This window comes from Watersipora subatra, chromosome 4, assembly GCF_963576615.1.
Source record: "Watersipora subatra chromosome 4, tzWatSuba1.1, whole genome shotgun sequence".
In the NCBI taxonomy this organism is placed as follows: domain Eukaryota; kingdom Metazoa; phylum Bryozoa; class Gymnolaemata; order Cheilostomatida; family Watersiporidae; genus Watersipora; species Watersipora subatra.
The window spans coordinates 15,333,737-15,357,016 of NC_088711.1; positions in this window are offsets into that span (position 1 = coordinate 15,333,737).

Consider the following 23,280-nt stretch of genomic DNA (forward strand, 5'->3'; position numbering starts at 1 on the left):
AATGAACTACGTACCTTCACTAGGCATCTCAGTACTAGACTCAGTCTGATTGACATGCACCGTCGATGAAAGGAACATTAGGCTGGTGTAATATGGCCAAGATGGTCGATAAGCATCTGTGAAGATTTGCCCAAAAATAGAGGCAATCTTTGTATTATTATGTAGGACCTGGTTCTTGGTGGTTGTCTTCTCTTGAGATGGTTGATAATTAGTTTGCAAAGGGATCAATCAGCAAGTTATTTTATAAGGAAACCAAAACAAGAATAATTTATTAATTACACAAGGAAATAAGCGCAAGTTTAAAAGTTAATTAAAAAGTGAGACAATGGCTGATAAGACATGAAACTAAAACACAGTAGGTAACTACCTGGCTTCGAGAGAGCGTGAGTAGTAGAATAATACAAGTGTCCAAAAAGTAGAATAAAATAAGAGTATATGTGTCTCCAGAGGTTAATTCAACAAGCTGTGGATAACAAGGAAGGGGCCGTATATATAGAAAGAGTGAGGCCACGCCTTGTTAGGATTAAAAATGTTTGAGAAATAAGTAATATTAAAAATATATCACGATGGTCAATGTGAAATAGCTTTATGGTTGCTTCAACCATAAACTCGGAAAACGGAGAGCCAAGATGGGTAGAGTTAATTTACTTCGGTTGGATAAATTTTACATAGTCATGCAATCCTAGGCGGAGTATTTCTATGTTCATTTGAATCGTTAATAGATTGTCTTTAAAATGTCAGTTTGTTGGTGTAAGATGTATCTTCTGGTTGAGTAAAGCTGTATAGATGTTAGGATGAATGTCATGTTGAAATCTGTTTCGATCGTGGGAACTCGGATCCGTGGGAATTATGGTCTGTGGGAACCTTACACATCTCCAGCCCCTGCACCTGACCTCTGGGAACTTAATACTTTTTTATATTCTTTCAGCCAGTAAGTACGTAGTCCTTGATATTTGGCTTTGACAATTTGAACTAAAATGAGACGAAAAACTAAATAAATAATTAACACATTGAATTCTTGTGTAGGTAAACGTGAGTGAGCTCTAATATAACCATCAACATTGATGAAAATAGGTTGCAATTTGTCGAGGGTTCAAATAAAAGCGATTATTATTAAATTTGTTGTAATAAACAAACTATTAACATAACCATTAATCATGTTTAGTTACTAAATGTTTACAACCTTTGCTAGATCAGCTGTTTACACAATAACACTGCACTGCGCAATATTGCTAGACCTACTAACCTGTACTGTTCAGCGACTTGGCTAAATCCAGATACTGTCCTTGAGCGCGTGAAAAATTCTCCGGATGCGTATGGTTCCATATGTAGAACCGTGGTTGTAACTCTGCAATTAACTGCTCAGAACCCAGTGATTTCAATGCTAATTTTAACAGATCTTTAGGTACAACGGAATAAACAGCCATGTTTGATGATTATATTTCCCCACGCAATTGCAAAATTTTGTAATATTACGAGATATGATTGGTAAATTTATTGTTTCACTCCGACAAGGACGGCCGTCAAAATCGGACCAACATAGTATGTAGCATTTCACCGATTGTGTGTCGGTGACGGAGACAAGGCAGTTTTTACAACCGATTTGCCTTTTACGCCAGGCCGATTTTGTCGGAGTAGAAACAACTACGACGAATCGCCTGGTGTAAACGCACCTTTAAAAAAAAATTTCAAGCCAAAAGATTTATGCTGATCGATATGACAAGACTGTGACCTATAATTTACAGAATAACAAAGAAGGTGTTGATTTTAGCCAAAATCTGTTACTATCACCTGATTCTACACAAAAATCTGAATATACAAGTAAAACCTCATGACAATATCTCGTATCTTCTTTCTAAAATCTCTGGTTGCATATGGAGTCACAGAGAAAGCACATTTGAGAAAAACGACTTTGAAAATCGGTCATCCAGCCGGATTTTGTGAATCAGCTGCTACACCAAAATGCTTGTTCTTGGTGTCAAATTGAAGCTCAGAATGTGCTCCTAGCAGCCATAGAAACAGAATTTTAATAACGACTACAAAAAAATTTTTTGAACAAATAAATTTATGCCGATCGATATGACAAGACTGACCTGTAGTTTACTGAATAACAAAGAAGGTGCTGATTTTAGCCAAAATCTGTTACTATCACCTGACTCTACACAAAAATCTGAATATACGAGTAAAATCTCATGACAATATCTCGTGTCTTCTCTTTTCTATAGTCTCCCGTAGCAGATGGAGTCACAGAAAAAGCACAAATTTGAGAAAAACGACTTTGAAAAATTTTTTTATGCCGTTGTCTCTGTTGCTCAGTAGTTGTGCGACGTGCCGTTGACTTACTTCAGCAGTTGGCCAGCTCGCTACTCAACCTTTTCAGGAGTATGAAACTAAGCAACTGCAAAAGAAAGTAAACCTTACCGATGCTATCTTCAACTTCTGCTCTTTATGCTGCTGTCCCTGTTGCTCAGTAGTTCTGCGACGTGCTGTTGACTTACTGCTACAGACAATTGGTCTTTTTCTCAAATCTTTCAAAAGAAAAAATCCAATGACCTACAGGAGGAAGTAAATTTACCATGATGTTCACTTATTCCGTCTTTGCTGATGCTCCCTCTCTTCAAACTCTGCTCATCTTGCATGCAACTATTTCTTCTTAGCTACAACCAAACTAAAATACATTTGCACTCTAAATACTTCCGTCAACTACTAGTGAATACTACCAAGTATAATACTCTAACTAGCACTTCACCATACCTTTGAATTGGGCACCAAATTTTCCGGCTGCATAGGTTACTCCTTCTTTTTGCCGCTGTCTTTGTTGCTCAGTAACTCTGCGACGTACTTTGGACTTCCTCTGGCTGCTACTGACCATCTTTCTCTTCATTCTGTGATCATCTTTGGCTCTTGCATGCAGCAATGATTGCTCACCTACAAGCAAACCAAAATACTTTAGTACCCTAAATACTTCCGTCCTACCACTATTGAAGACCATCACAGCCATCGTCGCACTCACTGTCACCGCACGCTTAGCATGCCACTGGGTCTTCGGGCAACGTCGCCAGATCTCCCCATTCAAACACTCATTCATATTCTGCGTACCCACATTCGCACACCGCTCCAACAATCTCTCGTCCGACAATCTCTCATACACAGGCAGGATCATACTCAACATCGCATTCGGTAAGTCAGGTCTCCTAGGTGACATGCTGGGATTCTTATACCAACACCAGCTGTCAGAAGGGCAATAATCATGCTGCGGGTGCGAGGCATCAGACGTGATGTGATACGGCGCAGCCAAAATTTCTTTTTTCATTGCATCGATGTCACCCGGATTCCGACTGATGGCGTTGCGATAATAAGATTGCAAAGATGCTATCAAGGTTTCTGTAAGCTTGCCTTTCCCGGAAAAAAGGCGTCGCCGATTTACTATATGAAACTGAGTTTTTTCAAATGAGTCGTCAAACGTTTAGCAACATGATTTATGCACTCCTACTTCTTGACGCTGACATTACCATACACATTCAGACTACAAACCGCATTATACGCTGCACGGTCACCATCACCAAGAAAAACAGTATATCGTAAAGGCCCTGTTGTAGATCTCTGCTAGATGATCTTTGCTGCTTCTCTCTCCATAGCACCGCTCGAGCCGTCATGGTTCTTCGTACAAGCATCTTGGTTTTTCGTCCAAAACTCGTCGTAATTACTGTCATCCTTCTTCGGTCCTCTCTCACATCCCCGGCAGTAGTTTGACATCACTTCAAAGTCTACAACATATCCAGTAAGAACATCTATAGCGACAAACCCACCATTGCGTGAAGTATGACCACGCTTCTGCCATGTACCGTCGTAACTTACAGCTATATCTACAGTATCTACATCAGTACTCCGTTCCTCAAGCTTTAGATACGCTGCCTTCAATATACTCCTAATGATTCTAAAATGATCCTCTAAAGCTCTAGAACATGCAGTAGCTAACTTACCTAACTTAGCGAAGTATGAAGTACGCTGGATAGGCAGTGGTAAATTTAAATCCGAAACAAAGCTACTTGCCTGCTCATAACCTACCCCGTTACTCTTACAAGAATAAACAAACCTATCGTTTATGTCGTAAGCCCTACCATTTACCACGCTGGGGGATGTGTGCTGCGACATAACTACGGTCTTACAATCATTACAAACTACTTCAAACAAACTAGACATACCATATACCCTATCAGTCTCAACTAACCCTACATTAGTACTACAACAGACGGAACACATTATATGAGAAACTAAGCTATATAAAAATTCCATACTCACCACCCTAAAGCTGCTTGCCCTAACACTGCTTGCGGCGGTATCACCAGAAGCGGTGTCAGCACCAGCAGAAATAGGAGAGCTAGCAGGATACTTCCTGAAAGTCTCCAGCTTGCGCTTGGACGCAGAAACTGGAGCGCCAGCAGAAACTGGAGCGCCAGCAGAAGAATCTGAAGCAGTGACAGAATCTGAAGCAGCAGCAGAATCTGGATCAGCACAAACTGAAGCACAAGATGTGGATGGTGCTGATGAGAGAAGAGATGTGCTCGGCGGTGTTGTGGTCTCATCAACTCTCTACAAATAAACATGTTTAGAAATTATTAGTTACAGATAATTATTTTTTGCCGAGATGTCATATTCATCTTGGGTTCATATTCTGCGATGTATACAGCATACTGAAGCACCACAGCTAACTCTACCACTGATAGAAAGGCCTAATAGAAAACCTTCAACGTGTATGTTTGGTATCGAATAGCATAACATCAACTCGGTATCATCGATACATAACCAATATTTATTTATGGATACTATGTGAATCGTTTGGTTAGCTTAATGAAATGGGATAGTAGCTGAAAAGATTTCTAGTACCGAATTAAAACTAGTTGTAGTAACTAAAAATTGAATCGAAAAAAATTACTAATAAAAAATAGCAAAGCGATAATGCTAACCTCTTCATCAGTCTTTTTAGACGGGAAGACTCGTTTTCTTTTCTTCTTCCCAAACGCAATGGCTGAATATGACTTCACCATATCTTCAATGTAAATCCAAATATAAACGTAGAACGTGTGTGAGAGCTTTGTAAAACGTGTGTAGCTAGGACCTCGGTCAGAGACAAGGAATGAACTAACCGCTGGCATCGAGATGTTTACAATCGCTACCTACGTCACCGGCATTTCATTGGCCAATCTTTATTATACGTCGATTTCATTTGATAAAAAAAGCAGCTCGATGCAAATCAAGCCAGCTGGTTTGATTTGCTTCAACGTGATTCCTTTTGGCGGAAACAAAAAGGCTCTATCTCTTTATTGGTTGATTGAACATGAATGTAAACAGTACCATTGGAGAGACTGCGTGTTGAGCTCTCATTTGGTATATGGATTACATTTAATATCGGCCGATAAGGTGCCATTTATTATGAAAATAAAGAGGTCGTAAGAGTCGAATTTTTGCGGTTTGTATTATGACAGGGTGTCAATAACAAGCTTATTGTAGAGTTTTGCCTTAGTTTCTGTCAATAAAATGCATATCAGTTGAAAGAGCACATTCTACTGCTTACAGTGCTTCATAAATCTGCAATATAGAAAATTTGACAAAAAATTCCTATATATTTTAGACTCCGGCCTTAAATTCAACTATAGACCTCACTTTTTCTGGGTCTCGAGAAATACCCTTGTCATACACTAGATAGCCTAGAAATTTAGCAGAACTTATTGTAAATGCATTCATTCTTGGTTAATGTCAATCCTACTTGCTGCCACCTATTTGAATGAAGAATTGAGCGTAGTGTCATGAATTTCTCTATTTGGTGCTTGCTGTATGTCTTCGGCAATGTTTTGTACCTCTTCTAACCCAGACAAAACTTTTTGGATAGCGTACTGAAACTGTTCAAGGGCAGAGTTTACCCTTCATGCTCAATTGCTTGTAACGGTGCAAACCGTATGCTGTCGCAAAAGTTTTGATGTCTTGAATTTTCATCTAGAACAATTTGATAAATGCCCCGTTTTAATGTAATTCTAACTTACAAAAACTTTGCCCCTCTTCTAAACCTGCCAACATTTTTTAATTGTTGGTATTTGGGGAAGTTCGCGAAGTCTGACTGTATTTGCCTGTATCATATCAAATGTTTGACAAATCTGTCCAGAATCCTGTAAAAATAGTTTCCAAAGGACTCGCCCAGGAAGTGCCCTCCCTTTCGAGTGCTCAATGATATTGTTCGCTAGTAGCTCGTCTAGCTTTCTTTTTACTTCACCCTGAAACCAAATGGTAATCAACACACTGGGTGGGAGACTGGCTCTACATTTATATCTACATGAAGTTTGATGCAGTGACAACAAAATTCAAAACATCATTACTCACAGATAACAAACCTAACGACATGGCATTGTTAAAGCACGTAAGGCATTTAGGTTGATCAGGGACATCGAAAATTTGGGCCATTACTTCATGCTTTGTATGTGTATACTGGCATCAAATTTGTTTAGAAAATCTTATTGAGGAGAGCTTTTGCCAAACGTAAACAGTTCTTTATAAGCCTGTGTCCACTTTACTCTATCCGTAATTTGATTGTAGGTAGCAGTGTCTATAATATTATGACAAGCACCAATGTCAATGATAAAAGGAACTGTCTCACTATCCATTAGCACCTTACATCTTGGCACATTTTGTTTGCTAATCTGGTTTACTGTGCAAAATATATCTTCATCGGAGTTGCTGTTAGCTGTGTTATCATTGTTGGCGTATTTCACTCATCATCGCTGGTTCAGGGCTGAGCCTGTGGTCCTGTTTATAAACTTGGATTTGGCATGTTGTCTTACTTTATGGCAAGTGTTAAATGCTTTCGTTTTAGCTGGGCATTGCTGACTACTTGCAATATGACCAGGCTGAGATCATCTGTAGCATATGGCATTTTGCTGTGGTTTTTTACTCGTCACAGGCTTTTCTCAATTATTGGGCTTGAAGTTTTTGTAGTGCTGCACCCGGTTACTTGTTGCTGAGATAACTTTCAATATCTCATTGAACTTCACTTGTGTAGCAGCCCCTAGCCCTGACCTTAACTTCTGTTGCTCTTCAATTGGAATTTGAGCAATCCTGTCTCAATTTGGTTGCTATTCGCTCCAAGTCTGAATTTTTCCAGCAAGTTTTCTTCTAAGCGATCACTAAACTGGCAGCTTCTAGTCCCACTGTTAAACTTCTCCATGGAGTCCTGTCCAGACATTATTTCTCTAATCTTTACACATTCTACCCTTCTGTTATTTGTGCTGATGCTGCAAGACTTCCACTAATGGTTGGCAGTTCAATACTCGTGGTAACTGAGGTCCAATAACGTCTCACATTTTGGTTCACATAGCCAATTTTGAGTACATAAGCCTTCATATCTTCTGCTGTTTTTTAAACAATAAGTAGCTCTCCAGTCTATCCAGTAATAACTATCCTTCCTTCAAATACTGGAGGTTGACTCTAATCCTGAGCTGCCATTCTTATCGTCATTGCCAATTGTTTAACTTGAGAGAGCTATTATTAATTACTATTATAGCTTGTCTGTCTGGTGATAAAAGTAATTATATTCGATCAAACACCGAGCAGCACTCGTATATTGATGGTAACAAGAAGTATATATAAGTAGGAATACGTCATCATGCACGTAATATCATCTTGTAGTAACCAATGGTTTACTTCCATAGGGAAGGTATGCAATTAGCGTAATTCAGTGTCATCATGTGTGTATTCGTGTTATCGACAACACTACAATATGGATCGGCATCATTGTCACCTGATATAGAGTGCAGAATTGTAAAAGCTCTAGATGTATCACATCTTATGAGCATGCCTACTTCTACTTAGTTTAACTCGGAAATTTTGTATGCTATCATTTTCAAATGGCTCTAAGAGTTTTCTACCTCTGCTGTGGGTATGTGATCTCTATCTAGTGGTTTAGAATCTTTTGTATATGCACGCAGAACCTTTATTTAGCTGGTAGTTTTGTAACTGAGAATGGTCAAGTCATCATGCTTCATACATGCTGTCTTTATTTTTAGAAGTCGTTGTTGTTAGTTTCAATGTGGTTTTGTAGACCTAGTGTGCATAACTTGCATGGCTATATGATGTTCACCTAGGAAGTCTGTAAACTTTTGAATGCCTGGGTTATCATTGGCCTGAGTTTTGCAGTTTTTTTTTTTTGAGTTATTGCAGCTTAGAGCACAATGTTTTCATTGCAGCAAAATCAGATTTGGAACATTTTAGCTTTCGCTTAGCTGCTATGTAAGTTTTGACTGACTTCAACAAAAAGACACCGCTGATTGCTACCTTTTAATAGACCCTCTCAAGTAATCCCTCACTTTTCATAGTTAATAGAAACTGGCCACCTCTACCGGAAGTGAAAATCGGCAAAATAGAAACTAATTTCTTCAAAGCCTATATGCCAAAATTTTAACATTGGAACCCCTAAACCGCTCTAAACATATTGCATTTAGTTCCTATATGATAAGTAAATTGAAGTTGTCTTGATGGAGTTCCAATTCATATTTCAACATCAGTCACAGTATATTAAACCAGATAATGTACTTACGCAGTTTGGGCGTAATTTAGACCTCATCTGGTCTGAATGTTCGTACTTACCCTCTTAAACCCACAAGAGTAAATTACAGTGGTATTTTTTTTGCGTCATTTCATTTTATACCATGCACTGAACACTTATACATAAGAATTCGCCATCATAGTAACCTGGATTCATTTTTTATAATTTTGCATATACGCAACATTGGGCATTAGGTCACATCGCGGTATATGTATTGAGCATAAGATCTGTCCAAACTTTTATTGCTCCAAGTACAAAAATGATAGCAGTAAACAGAAAGATAATAAATGACTGGTACAGTACTAAAATGTTTATGGTTTTATGATTATGTAGAAGCACTCACAAAATGTTTTTTTATGAATATCACCGGAATTATTTATGAAGGTCCATAAAGTATTTTCGGCTTTCATTGAAGCACAATCTCACACCACATTTAGGGTATATGGAGTTTGTGAAACTTGTCTCACAAAGTTGACATCTGCCTCTCTTATCAATTTTGGATGGCCGATGAGCAAAACGATCTTTTCGTACATCGTCTGGTGGAGCATGTCTCTTTTTCTGCGGTTGCGCAGGTGAAGCTGAACTGGTACTTGCACTCGAGAGACGCCTCTCTTTGGCTGACCGTTGACTTTTATCAGTGTTAAGGCAAGATTTGGCTGAAAAACATAAATTTGTATAGAAATTACAAACTTTGTGTAGCACAAAGTGCTAAACAGCGCTGATTGTGTATGTAGCTTCTACATGTACATTACCTGAAACCGTCGGTGACTTACCATCTCTTTTTTGGGTAGTTTCAACCACTGAAAATCTTTTCTGTAGACATTTCAACTATTTATTAGGGCTGCCATCATGAAATGCCAGAAGAGGTAGAGATACTATCTGTGTGATCGCATTTTAAATCTGAATGGTGCCAGAAATGAATCCAAAAGTCTACTCCACCCATTTTCTTGAAATAATCCAACTACTAGTGACATGAGAATCTTGACATATGACTTTTTTGTTTATCACATCTCTCTACTTCTAGAACTGGGTGGACACCTGTGAGAGATGACAGCATTGTTACTGATTTGTTGTTTTCCCATTTCACTGCAGCAATTTAGGAGTTTTCTTTGACGTTGTAGTCCAGTGCACCACGACCTTTCTTTCAAGTTTTTTGTCTTCAAGAATTTGGCAGCCAGCTAGTTTTTTTCTAGCCATTCCAGCGTAGAACATACCTATTTCCTTCAACTTTTTCAGTAGTGAGATGCTGGTAAAAAAATTATTTGCGTAAACCTTGTAGTTGGCATTGGCAGGAAGTGAAGATGTCAGCTTCAAAACAACATCGGTGCCTTGACCATGCTCTGTCCTAACTCCGGCGCCACCTTGGTATACATCAAAGTCATACAAAATTCCGCTAGGATCAGTTCGTGCCTAAATTTTGAATCGTCGGACAATATTGTCGAACAGAATGCATCTTCACTAGACCCATATGAAAGTACATTCTAATTACCTGTTCAAGTTCTTTGCTGCTAATGTTGATTGGTTTTCCAGACTTTTGTGTGCTGTATAGATTGGTATTGCTCTTAATATTGTTGAACATACTGTCTGGAGTAAACCGTCGAAAATATTCATAGGGTGTCGATTTTTGCATATGTAGGGATTGTTGTCTAGCGCCTAGCAAAGCTGAATCGGGCGATGTAAATTTTTTTTTTCATCATTTTTGGTTGCTGCTTGATGTTGAAGTTGTGGCAAAGTTTACTAAAGGTATGTCGTCATTGTCAGTCTCCATCTGTTGTTCCTGAAATGAGAGACAAGCATTGTTCAATAGCAGAAATGACATCTTTTGGTGGAATTATTGCCACAGGGGTTTACAACTGCACAATAAAGATGTGGTCACACAAGTGCCGAACCGACTCCGGTTCGCGGGCTGTTTCGGCTCAGCTCACATGTCACACTGCAGCCGAAATCACTTCACTTCCTGTCCATGTCTGAAATTGACAATGGATTTTATTGATGAAAATATAGATATTATTCTTGCATTTACTTGCTTGCTAATTTACACCTACCTTTTTTTTAGACATAGATAAGCATCAGGCAAATAGATTATTGGGTACGCCCTATGAACATGACTAGGAATGAAGAGAGTGTCGGGTTGAGGATTTGTTGAATGGTTTTCTAATCAAGGTGTTCGGGAGTGGCAGGATCGACTCCTTTTGAGAATAAACTGATATGGCTGATGTTACTAGATATTTGACAGACGTTTTTGACGTTTTCTACTGAAAGCATAACAACTTCGTTTTCTGTGAAAATAAAATTTATTTTTTGGGTTGAAAATAATATATGGCAAAAATTGTCAAAATAAAATTTGATCATAACCGACTACTGAACTTATCTATGACAAGTATAACTTTCTCACCAAAACATCGTGAGTACTGCTTAAACGGTGTCCAAAAGACAACAATTTTTGATGTAAAACTTAATGAACTAATAAACTTTGTAAAGTTCCACTGACCATGAACTCGGTGTGCAGTGTACCAGTATAGACAAAATAAAGTTTGTACAAAAACAAACCTAACTAAATATGGTGAGTATATCCATTGCACCAAAACTTAATAATACTCGCAATACAGACGATTAAATGTGCTGCCATCTGAGTATTGGTCAATACTTTCGTTAGATCAAATAATCTGAGGTAAGGCGGAAGCTGACTCCATTACTTCAAGTAAGCTTTTTGACCTTTCATGTGGAAAAGCTGATGATTATGAACATCTAGTAATCTGTGCTGTTTCTTCACCATGGTGCCGAATATTTCGACACTATCATCAATAGTCTAATAAGTTCTCTAAAATGAGGCGGAGAGGACATTTGCTTGCACAAAATATAAGACTTTAGACTAACCTCCATCACTAGCGGATTTCTGTTGTCCAATGTCCACAGTCAGACACTTATAAGAAACATCAGCTATTGCCATCAGATTTATTGAGAAATTTTTATAATTGAAATTCATAGACCCACTTTTATCAGGTGATCTTATTTGAATATGCTTTCAATCGATGGCACCAACACAGATGGGAAAATCCCATGATTCATAAAACCTAGAATTACATAAAAGCAAATCAAGATTAACAGCTCCAGTGCCCCTCTGGTGTTTGTTTCCTGATGATATAACAATTGTGATAATCCATATCAGTAATGCAACAGGGGCGCGAAATTGTAGATATTTAATCTTGTAATCTTCATCGTTCCAGTTTCCAAACAATGATTTGATCAATATTATATTGGTCCAAGTTACCTACTTGAAACAACAACTTCTGTTTACAGTCTACTGCACTTGTCTGCGATTTTGCGTCTTTCAACATGAGATGTAGGTGGTTTGAGATAAATGGGACCCATTATATCGATGATAGCTGGGCAAGTGTCCTGGATAATTCCACTGACTTGATCTGCCCAGTGCATATTGAGGGGCTATCCCATTATAACTGGTGCCTGTGGCAAGGTAATGAAGGGTCACATACAACCTTGCTCTAGGATCAATTGCTTTTCTCATGTTAGTATATTGTCTCCGAATGCGATGGTCAATTGTCTGTAGAATGTGATTGAAAGCAGTAGGTCACTGTAAAACAATAGCAACGTACTGTACTCGTCGCTAGGGTCGCGGCTACTCTCCCCCTTTAATTCGCCCATCTTCTATTGGAACAAATTCAAAAACTTGAAGCTCAATAAGATAACACATGATTAATATATATTAAGTCAGAGCGAGCGGATACCAGCGAATACTAAACTAAATTTATGCATTTATGAATTAACAGGCTTGCAGAAAAAAACTAATTTGTGAATAGGTCTCTTTACGATAGAATGTGATGAAACACGTTTTCTTTTGTTGTTCAAGTTGCTATCTGCCATTAGTTTGATTTTGTCTAACCCGTCTTTGTATTGTTGCAAAAATCCTGGCTGGTGACCAGTGGTTTTTGTGTTTAGATTCATGTCTTAAGACGACCATGTCATGAACTTCAATGTTTGGGCTAACTTTTGTCCATTTCTGTTTTGCTTGAGGTGTTTGCAAGTATTATTTGCGTCAGTGTGACCAAAATGTGTTGGACAAGCTTTGTACAAACCTCCAATGTTTCCTGGAGTAAGCTTCAGCTTCATCAAATTTATCGGGTGAAGGCAAAACAAATTTTGATTTCATTGTGAGTAACTTGTTAGAAAATAGCACAGTTGTGAATTTATCTTCGCTATTATGCTCAGTCAAAGGTCTGCAGTTGACGATAGCCATAGTTTCATAAATAAATGTTCGGAGTGTGCTAGTGTTTAGTCTGTTGGAACTATACATGAGGATGAAATTTAGAACACTTCTACATGTAATTGTGTGAATGTGTGGTTCCCACACGCCTCCCATGGTACTTTAATGAGGTGTATTTGTAACAGCATCAAAATTGTTCCTATATTGATAGAGATGCACTCCTGTCCAGGAACATCGACATCATCAAGCATATGTTGCCCGGCTCAAGTCAGAAGAAGAACATAGCAGATAACTTTGGATGTCTAAATACCATCTGGACATTTTGATGCTTGTCGCTAATACAGAGTGAAATGGCTGAACAGCATCAACCAGAACCGCCACAGTAGACACAGCTATCATTTACCTCTTTTTATAGCTGTGCGATGTGGGTTTTCTGCATTTTGGCACGATATGCAGTAAATATTTATGACATCGATATTCGATACGATATTTGCAATCCTAAAGACTAATGAGTGATGTTAGGTTTTCGCTGTGAAATGAAGAATGTATTATAATGAAATCAAATGTTAGAAAACAACTATTTTAAAATAGAAACAATCTGCTCTACACTAAAACAAACTACAGCTAAACACAAATGACTACCACAAACTGGAAATCCAACTGCAGTTTTCTACCAATACGACAAGTTTGTTGTGAGGAAGAGTCGTTGAAGAGTGGATGGTTTCATGCATGCACGGCGCTGGCTATCAATGTAGCCACTAACGTTAAACAATCGCTCACTTGTAACACTTGTTGCAGGTATAACAAAACAGTATCTTGCCACCTTGCTGAATAGTGGTAGAGAATTGGAGTTGGATTTCTAGTATTGTAGTATAAAGTTTTCATCTTCATCTTTGATAGCTGGTACAGTCATAAATATTCTTTTCAGCATTTAACTTCTGTTTGAGAGTTTGACTCTGGTTGGCAGTTGATTTGGTAAGATCAGTTCTATCTATTATGAAACCTCCTACAGAGCTTTTTTTTATTTCTTTGATGGCATGACTTGTTGGTCACCGCTGGATTCATCACAGCATTCGAATGATTCAGCAAGTTTCACAAGGTAAAAATGTAGCAAATCTTCCATCATATTAGCATCACTATATGCGCCTTTGTAACGAGGATCAAGAAATGTTGCCAGCATCAAAACCTGAGAAACACTGCTAAGTAGTTTGTAGTGTACAGACTCTTGAATCTGATTGTTGGTGTCAAATTTAGAGCTCATGTAATTTAAAATTCAACTGTTTAGAGCTGTTATCAACAGCTATTATTAATAATTTAATATTTGCAATAAAAATTAACATTCTATCCTTTTGTTGACAGGAGAAACCTGCGTGACTGTGTGAAGCATATTGCCCACTTTTGACTCGCTGTCGGAGCGCTTAAAAGAAGATGATGCTGATTCGGCCGTGACTAACAAAATGAAAGCCCGTTTGTTAGTCACGGCCGAATCAGCATCATCTTCTTTTAAGCGCTCCGACAGCGAGTCAAGAGTGGGCAATATATTTCACACAGTCCACGCAGGTTTCTCCTGTCAACAAAAGGATAGAGCGTTAATTTTTATTGCAATTATTAAATTATTAATTATAGCCGTTGATAACAGCTCTAAACAGTTGAATTAATGCATGAGTCTACCAAAACTACACAACTTTGTCACTGCGTTACATGTGACTGTTGTATTCGTTAGATGCGACCTTAATCATAAGCTATTATCGGACTGTCATCAGTACTGAATATATTAACGTTTTAGAATAGCAAGTAGAAACCGGAAGAGTGCTTTATTACCCATAATTCTCACGTTATCTCCAGCATAAAAAGCGGCAATACACATAAACAATATTGATGTCTATGCATAATTGATACGAAATAAGGCTAACTCAAACTAAGTAAATAATGCAACAGTGACTGTCTCACATTACTACTAATTAATTACCTGACAGAGCATCAGTTAGTGATGCAACTGGTTTCTAGGCTTTTAGTACTGCTGCTAGGACATCTTCGGTTTGCCAGTTGATGGCTAATGGCTCGGTTTTACGATCATCTCGCAAAACTAAATTATTAGCATTCTTGCTCAATAGCATGATCTACCATTTAAAATGTCGAATTCCATCTAAAAATTAGAAATAATATTAACTACCAAGCAAAAGGGATAAATCAATGATCATATGTGAGATACAGGTTATTAGAATAATTTAGAATAAATAAATATTTCTTTGTTTATTTTCATACCCACCACACGATATACTTTTTGCTAACAAAGCTGACTGACAACACATTATTTACTATAAACTTACCTTGTTTTGCAATCATTCTTCAGACACTTCTGTGGCACCTCCAATTGAATTTGAGCCCTTTTTAACGGTTGACCTTTTATTGCACTGCATGCGAAATGTCCACATATTTTTTCTCAAGTTATTGAGAGCTCTCCCTATACGGTCATCCATTAGACCTCTTTTTACTGCTACATTAAAGCAATGTCCAAAGCAGGTCATTAAAAACATGCCATGGTTGCACAGGCTTTAACAATGTTGGCACCATTATCTGTCGCTACACCTGAAAGCTGTGAATGTGGCAAATCCCATTCTTGTAAACAAAGTCGAATGGCATCTGCTAAATTATCATGGGTATGTTTGCCTAGTAGGTACATGCAATGCAATTTTTTAGCTTTTAATCACTAGTCAACAATGTAGGCGAGAGTTACTCCTATGTAGGAATCGGGTGAGCCAACAGCAGATGTTCAACAATTAGTTGTTAGTTCGTAGGGAGCTTTGTTTAAAACCACATCACGATTAACTTCAGCCTTCACGGATTGCATAGTTTCGCTATAAAATTTTGAAATTTTTGGTGACAGAGTGCAAAGGCATGTCAAATGCAGACCCTCTCATATAACATGTCAAACCTTTTCGATGATTTTGCACAGTGCTACATCCAATTCGAAAGTTAAATGATTGCGATATCTTTTAATCACCTGGGAGCGAATTTGCTACAGTAAGTTTTAAGATGACAGCTCTACTGATATACATGATATATTATCAATGGTGTTGATTGCATCGGTGATAACATCTGTTCACATAAAAAATAAGCAATACATAAAATAAACCATTTTAATAGGAACTAGTTGAAGAAAATGGAAGATGGTAAATATATTTTACCTGTAGCTGATTCTCTTGTTTTCTACTGTCATGAAATATTTTATATTGGCACCTCGTGGACGACTTGGTGCTATTGCGGACTTTTTTAGATACTTGTTCAGCATGTGCTATGATAGAACCTTGCCAAACATGTTTGGATGATTTGTCACTCCACAAGTCGTCTAATATAGTGTTTATTTGCGTGTTAGTGGCTGTATTACACTCGGATTGCATCTGTCTCCGACCTCTCGTTTTGAAGTCAATCCCTTTCACTTTACATTTCTTTTGCTGTAGTTGTGGTTATCTTTTATTACTCTTTTCCATCATTCAACTTTTTTCTGATTTTTATACAGCGTTGTTGCTTGCGGTAGATGAAATTGAAGGTTCAGAGGTGCTGCATACAAAAACATTAGCAGCTACAGGCATTGGTATGGAAGAAGCAGCAGGTAAAGGCGAGGTAATAACAACTGCTGATAAAGACGAAGTAGGCTCAGCATCAGCTATAAACGCTGCAGCAAGTGTAATGGAACATGAAGTTCAATGTGCAGACGTGGAAGTTGCAACAGTAGGTAAATGGGTGTTTCTAGTAATTGAACTAGCACTGGTGGAGACAGATACAAGTAAACGAGTCGGTTGACCTGTAGGCATAGAGTCAGCTGTCAGTGTACAAGCAGGGTTTGCTGTAGGGGTTGAGCATTTTGCTGGCTTTCTTATCAGTGCAGATTTATGTTTTTCTGTTCTTTCTTCATCACTGCTGCTGAATCACTACTACTGAATCTAAGAAATCTGAGTCTTCGTCTAAGCAATCTACTTCATTGTAACTAGCAGCTACAATTTCAGTGCCAAAAATATGTATTCAGTTAGTAGGTATTGTACTCCAGTAACTTGAGTACTTACACAAGTACATTTCACTTTAGTTTTAATGAATTTCCTGGATTTCCCTTGCAGTAGGATATAAATACTTGATAAAACTTGCACTTGAGGCGTAATACTGGTATTTTACTAAATTTAAACTTTTCTACGGGACACTTGTATAACGTTGACAACTCTAATTCTATAATATCTTAATATTTTAACAGGATATACCAAACAACTTAGTATGACATAAAAAGCACCAAAATATTAATTTTAGGCATTTGGAAAAAACTTATTCAGTTCTACTAGCAATATTTTCATTTAGTTTGCACTTTTAATTCTCTCTACTTGCAATGCATTGCTCGCAACTGTTTTAATCTCATGACCAAACACGAGCAAAGCATTGTTTGGGAGCTTTATGATAAATGCATATGCGCACACAACTCCCGAAAAATTATCCGTCAATGGCCGTTACCAATCCCTTGTACCGAAATCCCATCAAAAATTTAATCATTTTTGTGTAGAGTCGTTTAAGTATAATAATGATACAAAATACATATAAACCTGTTTAAATATGTTACCAAGTCTTTGAAAAGTTGCTACAATATCTTAAAACTAGCCCATCTGATCGGGTTATACATAAATAGACAGATTAATTTGGCCTAAAATCGCCATTAAAACTTGACACGCTTTTTTTAATCAAAATTAAGACCGACCAACGAAACGCACTGTATACTCATTGCAATGAGCGCAAAATTGTTTTATGTAGAGTTACAAAAAATTTGCGCTCATTCTAACAATAAGAAAGACAAAATGTATTTCAAAAACGGCTAAAGCTATTATTCTATTCAGTTAGTTGTAAGCTTTGTCTATTAAATACACTTCTTTAAACTATATTTCTTCGGTATAACCGTTTTGGAAAATGTGGAAGTTGCAATAATTTTGCTCTCGGTCCACGATATGTCAATAGCTCTATTTATTACAGCTATTGTTTGTTCTTGTGAGTTCAAGCTAATGAGTCCGTCATCAACATAGAAATCATGCAACATAAAACTCTTTTGCATGTATACCGTATGGATCATTAGAATTACTGTATGGATCATTAGAATTATGTTTGTCGGTAGATAAGCGTCGTAGGCCAAATGTTGCACATCCTTGAAAAGATGTGGCTCCAAAAACGTGGACAGTCATCTTATACACTGCCAGCTCTGACATGCTGCCATCTTTGAACCGGAGTAATATGAGATAGTCTCAATCAGATTCATGGACATTGAACATGTGAAACGTTTGTTTTATGTCACACATGACACCTGTTTTGCCTTTTCTAAAACTATGAAGCACACCTATGAGGCTGTTCAAAACGTCCTGAGCCTTGTAGCCAATGGTAATTAAGAGACTTATTTTAGAACTTTGCACTACAGTCAAACACCACCCTAATCTTGTCAAGTTTTTTAGGATGGAACACTCCAAAATGAGGAATACCGTAGGACACTTATATTTCGCTAGTATTTAGTTTCGTGAGTAGCTCACAGAGTAAAATTTCGAAGCAATTTAATTTCGCAGCTCTGATGAGTGCGAAAATATAGTGATGTGAAAATAAATGCAGTGGAACAAACATAATTAGATTCCTCAGGTTCAATTCACCGATGAAAAAAATTTCAATTTGCGACTAGTTTGTAATTGTGAACCGCAGGTAGAATGGTGTGGGCAATGTCGATAATGCAATTTGATCGCTTGCTGCCATTTGTTTCTTGGACTATCAACAGGCCCGTTTTCACTGGGGCAGCTGGCCAGCTGAGCCGCCCCAACTTTTTGGGAATTTTTTACGGTAAGTACAGTCCAACTCGGATAACTCGCCCTCAGATAAAATGTAACATTTCATCTCAAACACAAGGTCAACTCAAACGGATTTGTTTTGTCAGTTCCAACGCAATGATAAATTCCTTCAAATAACTCGACCTCAACATCATTTATTCAAAAAGTTATTTGCCCAACGGCCATGGACGCGGTTTTTATCGCTGTAGAATGTCACTTCATTCCAAGCCATAGAGACGAACATCAACTTCTAGTAGTTCTTAGGCATCATTATTATCATCATCAGAGGCAAAATATTTTTGGTAACGACTTTTATAAAGGTTTTATCAAACACCCGCTTGGCCATGTCCCATCGAAAGCGTAAAAGCCTCCGAATGAACTTAAAATAAAATCCGCAAAATTGATCTTTGTTAAAACCCTCAAAAGAAAAAGATGTCTTTTTCTGAGCGTTTTAACTGCGATCATGTTTTGCCTATTTTAATTTAAAAACGTCTCGTGAGTCACATCACTTAAAACAAATCTCAAAAAAATACAAGTTATTGAAGAGGTGTCAGTGGTGAATCCAAACCTTTCCAGAGCCACGCTGCTTGTGTAGTACTGCTAGTGTCAGTGCATGTCTTATTTTCTTTCAACACACGGTGCTCACTGCATTGATTGATGTCCCCAGCAAACGCTACTAACGCGTGTGCATTGACATCAAATTCCTATCATTATAAATCATTCTTAATGGGAAAATAATCATAATTAATTGCAAAATAATAACGTAATAAATTTTGACAGTCAAATTACTTTTTTTAGTTTATATTTTAACGATGCTATAGTGGTCGTTAAAAACGTTAAAATAAATGTCGTTATAAAATTCCATTCTACAGTATCAATGTTCAATGCTATTTAGTTTCGCTTTTTCGCTCGTTTGTTATGATAGTTTAGTTTCGCACATGAAACTTTCGCGAGAGGATGACACCGCGAAAACGCGAAAGTTAGATGCCGCGAATACATAAGTGTCCTAGGGTATACAAAACCCTGCCTGGTTTTGCCTTATTTTCTGTGGGCACCAACTTAGCATCTCCAGACTCTGTGATAGAATTCATGAATGAAATGTAATCTTTCCGATATTGTGTGTTGTTTGCTAGTTGTTTTGTAAAAGTTCAGCATGCTTTTTCGTCATGTACAGGTTGTTTTGCATCTCTAGCCGAACTTTGAATTTCAAGGGTATTGAGTAAAAGCCCTCCATAGTTTGCTTTGTCTGTTTAGTAAGTGTACTGACAAATTGCTGATCTTCCTTTGACATAAAAATTGAGCAACAGAGTTCTCCGAGAAATCTTGTTGCAGCAAATCTATGATTCACTTTGTATGCGAAACAGACAAACATTGGCTCATGTTCAACATGACCTGGATATTGAAGCGTTCTTGCAAGATGACTAACACAACTCGATTTATCCTAACCTTTTCCAGTTTTGCCTACTATACTCCATTCTAATTGCGTTTTCACAGCATATGGATTAGAAACGTTGTCACCTGTTATAGATTGCAGAAGTATAAGAGCTCTAGATGTATCATAGCCTATGAGCATGCCTACCTCTCTACATTGTGTAACTGTGCAAGTTCACACACTATCGTTTTCAAATGGGCCCATAGAATCTTGTGTATGCACATGGAACTTTTATTTTGTCAGTAGTTTTAGAACCAGTTTTGTTAGGTCGTTGTGCATCAAACATTACATGTACAGTGAAACTCGGATAACTCAAACTTCAAGGGACCGAGCAAAAGTGTTTGAATTATCAGAGCGTTCAAGTTATCAGAGCACTGTCACAAGTCCATGTATTTAATTATTAGTAGATACATGTACATATACAAACTATAATATAAATCAAAAGCACAAATGGCTTGTTTCAAATTAAATGCTTCTAATGTAAAGTTTAAAATGTTTTTATCAAAAAGTATAGAGATTTTTCTATCACTTGAGATTGGTTTGTTGTTTGAGGTGATGTTATTGCCAGGACGTTTTTTAGATTGACATTGGCAAAACTTGATCGTTACTGAAATGCTCAAAAGAAAAGACATCTATTTCTTTTGAGCGTTTGTTTTACCCACGATCAATTTTGCAGATTTTTCTTGAAGTTTATGCAAAGATTACCTTACTTTACCTGGGATTCGTTAAGAGCAACACTCCGAGGCAGTTCAATTAAAAGTTTTACGAGGTTTTACGGTACATTGTATATCACTCACGCTTTTTGAATGGATACTTATTGAATGTACACACGTATTTTGTGTTTAGGTCAAACGATGAATAGTTTTTTTAGCTAAGACAACGTATACGTTTAATTACAACAATTTTTAAGACGTTTTAAACATTCAACATTCCGACATTGATTCAACACAGAATCAACGTCGAAAAACTATTCATCACGGGTTAGCCGGGTCAAGGATCAAGGCTCAAGGATTTTCGCCACACAAATACAAAACAAAAACAACATGCTGTTTTCGTTTTGTATGTGCGTGGCGAAAATCCTTGCGCGCGTGACCCGGCTAGCCCGTGCTATTCATCGTATAGCAGTATAAATCAAATTTCACCAAACCTTTAGAAAAGTCGTTGACAAAAATATTTTGCCGATGGAGGTAATAATGACGCTTATGAATTACGAAAAGTTGAGGTTTACCTCTATGGCTTGGAATAAAGTGATTTTCTAAAGCGATAGCAACCGTTTGGGTAGCCGTTGGGCAAAAAAACAGTTCGAATTAACAGTGTTGAGTTCGAGTTATATAGAGCCATTTATCATTGCGTGGGAACGGACCAAGCAAATCCATTCAAGTTAACCATGTGTTCGCTATACCCGAGGGCGAGTTATCCATGTTTCACTGTATTTGTTTTGAGATGTCATTGTTAATTTCAATGTGATTTGTTGACCTAGTGTATTTAACTTGGCTACTACTTGATTAGTCACAAATGTTGTACCAGGCATTGTATCTAGCAGGGCATATATCAGTACTTCATGATCACGTTGATTGCTACTAGATGACCACACTGAGACTATCATTGAGTTAAATCATGTTGCGGCTTTTATTCTATTGCATGTTGCTTTTGACCTTGTTTACCACTCTCCTTGTTTTCTTCGGGCACATTTTTGCCTACTCCAAGTGTGTCAGCAGTTTTGGAGGCTGATGCATATTTTGCCAGTCAGTTGAACAGAATATGAAACATTTTGAGGTTGTGTTGCATTATGAGTTGTGTTTATGTTCCGAGTTGTTTACACTTATGTTTTACTGCTTGTTTTTTCTATAGATATGACTGATTGAGTTGCCCTTTGTTTGTCAAAGTGAAGTGCTGTAGGATGTGGCCCGCTACATTGTGTACACTCAGCCTTGTGTCTACATTGAGACAACCTGTGGCTTAGGTTTAGCACAGCTTGTTTTCTTGAACAAAACTTTTATTTTTATCCTGTGTTTTATTTGTAAGCCTTTTACACTCTGTAGCCCTGTAGTTAGAAACATGTTGCAAAATGTGCATGGCTGACCATCAATATTGTTCCTTGATAAGCAGGTCTTTTATTTTAGTTTTTTTGGCTTTCTTAAAGGATAGTTTATGAGCTTGGGGTCATTTACAATGTCTGATTCACCCCCAAGAAATTGCACAAATTTTGCAAACTTTGAAAATTTACCGTTGACTTCTTTTTTGTGTACCACTACTTGCCACTTCCACCTGTTTGCTAGCCAGTCTGGAAGTTTGCTTATTATCATCATGATGTTTTCCTGGGAGTCATTTAAGACTGCCAGTTCTATTTGTTGCATGGCTGTTTGGCATTGACCTAAAAAATCTGCAAACTTTTGATGCCTATGTGATCTTTGGCTCTAAGTTTCAGCAATGTTGCAGTTTAGAGCAAAATGCTTCTGCTACAGCAAAGTCAGATTTGAAGCGGGTTTTTAGCTATTGCTTAGTGTCCTAAAGGAGATTTCCCAGTCTACATATTGTAATAAATCACCTCTAAATATGGGTGGGTGCAGCACTGGTAACCTGCTACTGCGCATAGCTTTAGCAGTTGATTCAGCAAGTATGTGCGTCTGATACATCACTTTTTTTTGTTCTATTAATCTGTTGGATTTGAAATGATTGCAAACTTTTGCTTCATTTTTTGGTGCATTATGTTCACATGTAATGGCTGAGTGAAAAGATGTAAGAGTATTACTAGCAATAGAAATGTGTTCGAGAGCATGGGTCATCTCTTGTCCCTCATTCAAGTCAAGTTCTTCGAGGAGTTGTCTTCTCTGTTTGATTAGTTTCTTTGTTGCAAGCACTTTTTTATGCGCAACTTTTGAGCGTGTAGTTTATTTTTGAGATCTTTGAGCATTCATCTTCTTATTAACGATGAAGCCCTTTATTTCTGCTTTTACTTCAGCAGCCTGTATTTTGGCAGCAGCCAGTTTAACGGAGCTTTTAGAGCGCGTGCTGATGAAAGGTACTTCACTCTGCAAAGGTGCTGGACTGTGAGACATTTTTCGTCGTTGCTTACATGTTCACTTTCAACTTCGTTAGATTTCGCATAATTGTTCATAAGTTTCACTTGTTCACCAAGTTGGGTTAGGCTTAAGTATTTTAGGTCAAGTAAATGTTAGTCGGCAATTCTTGTTTT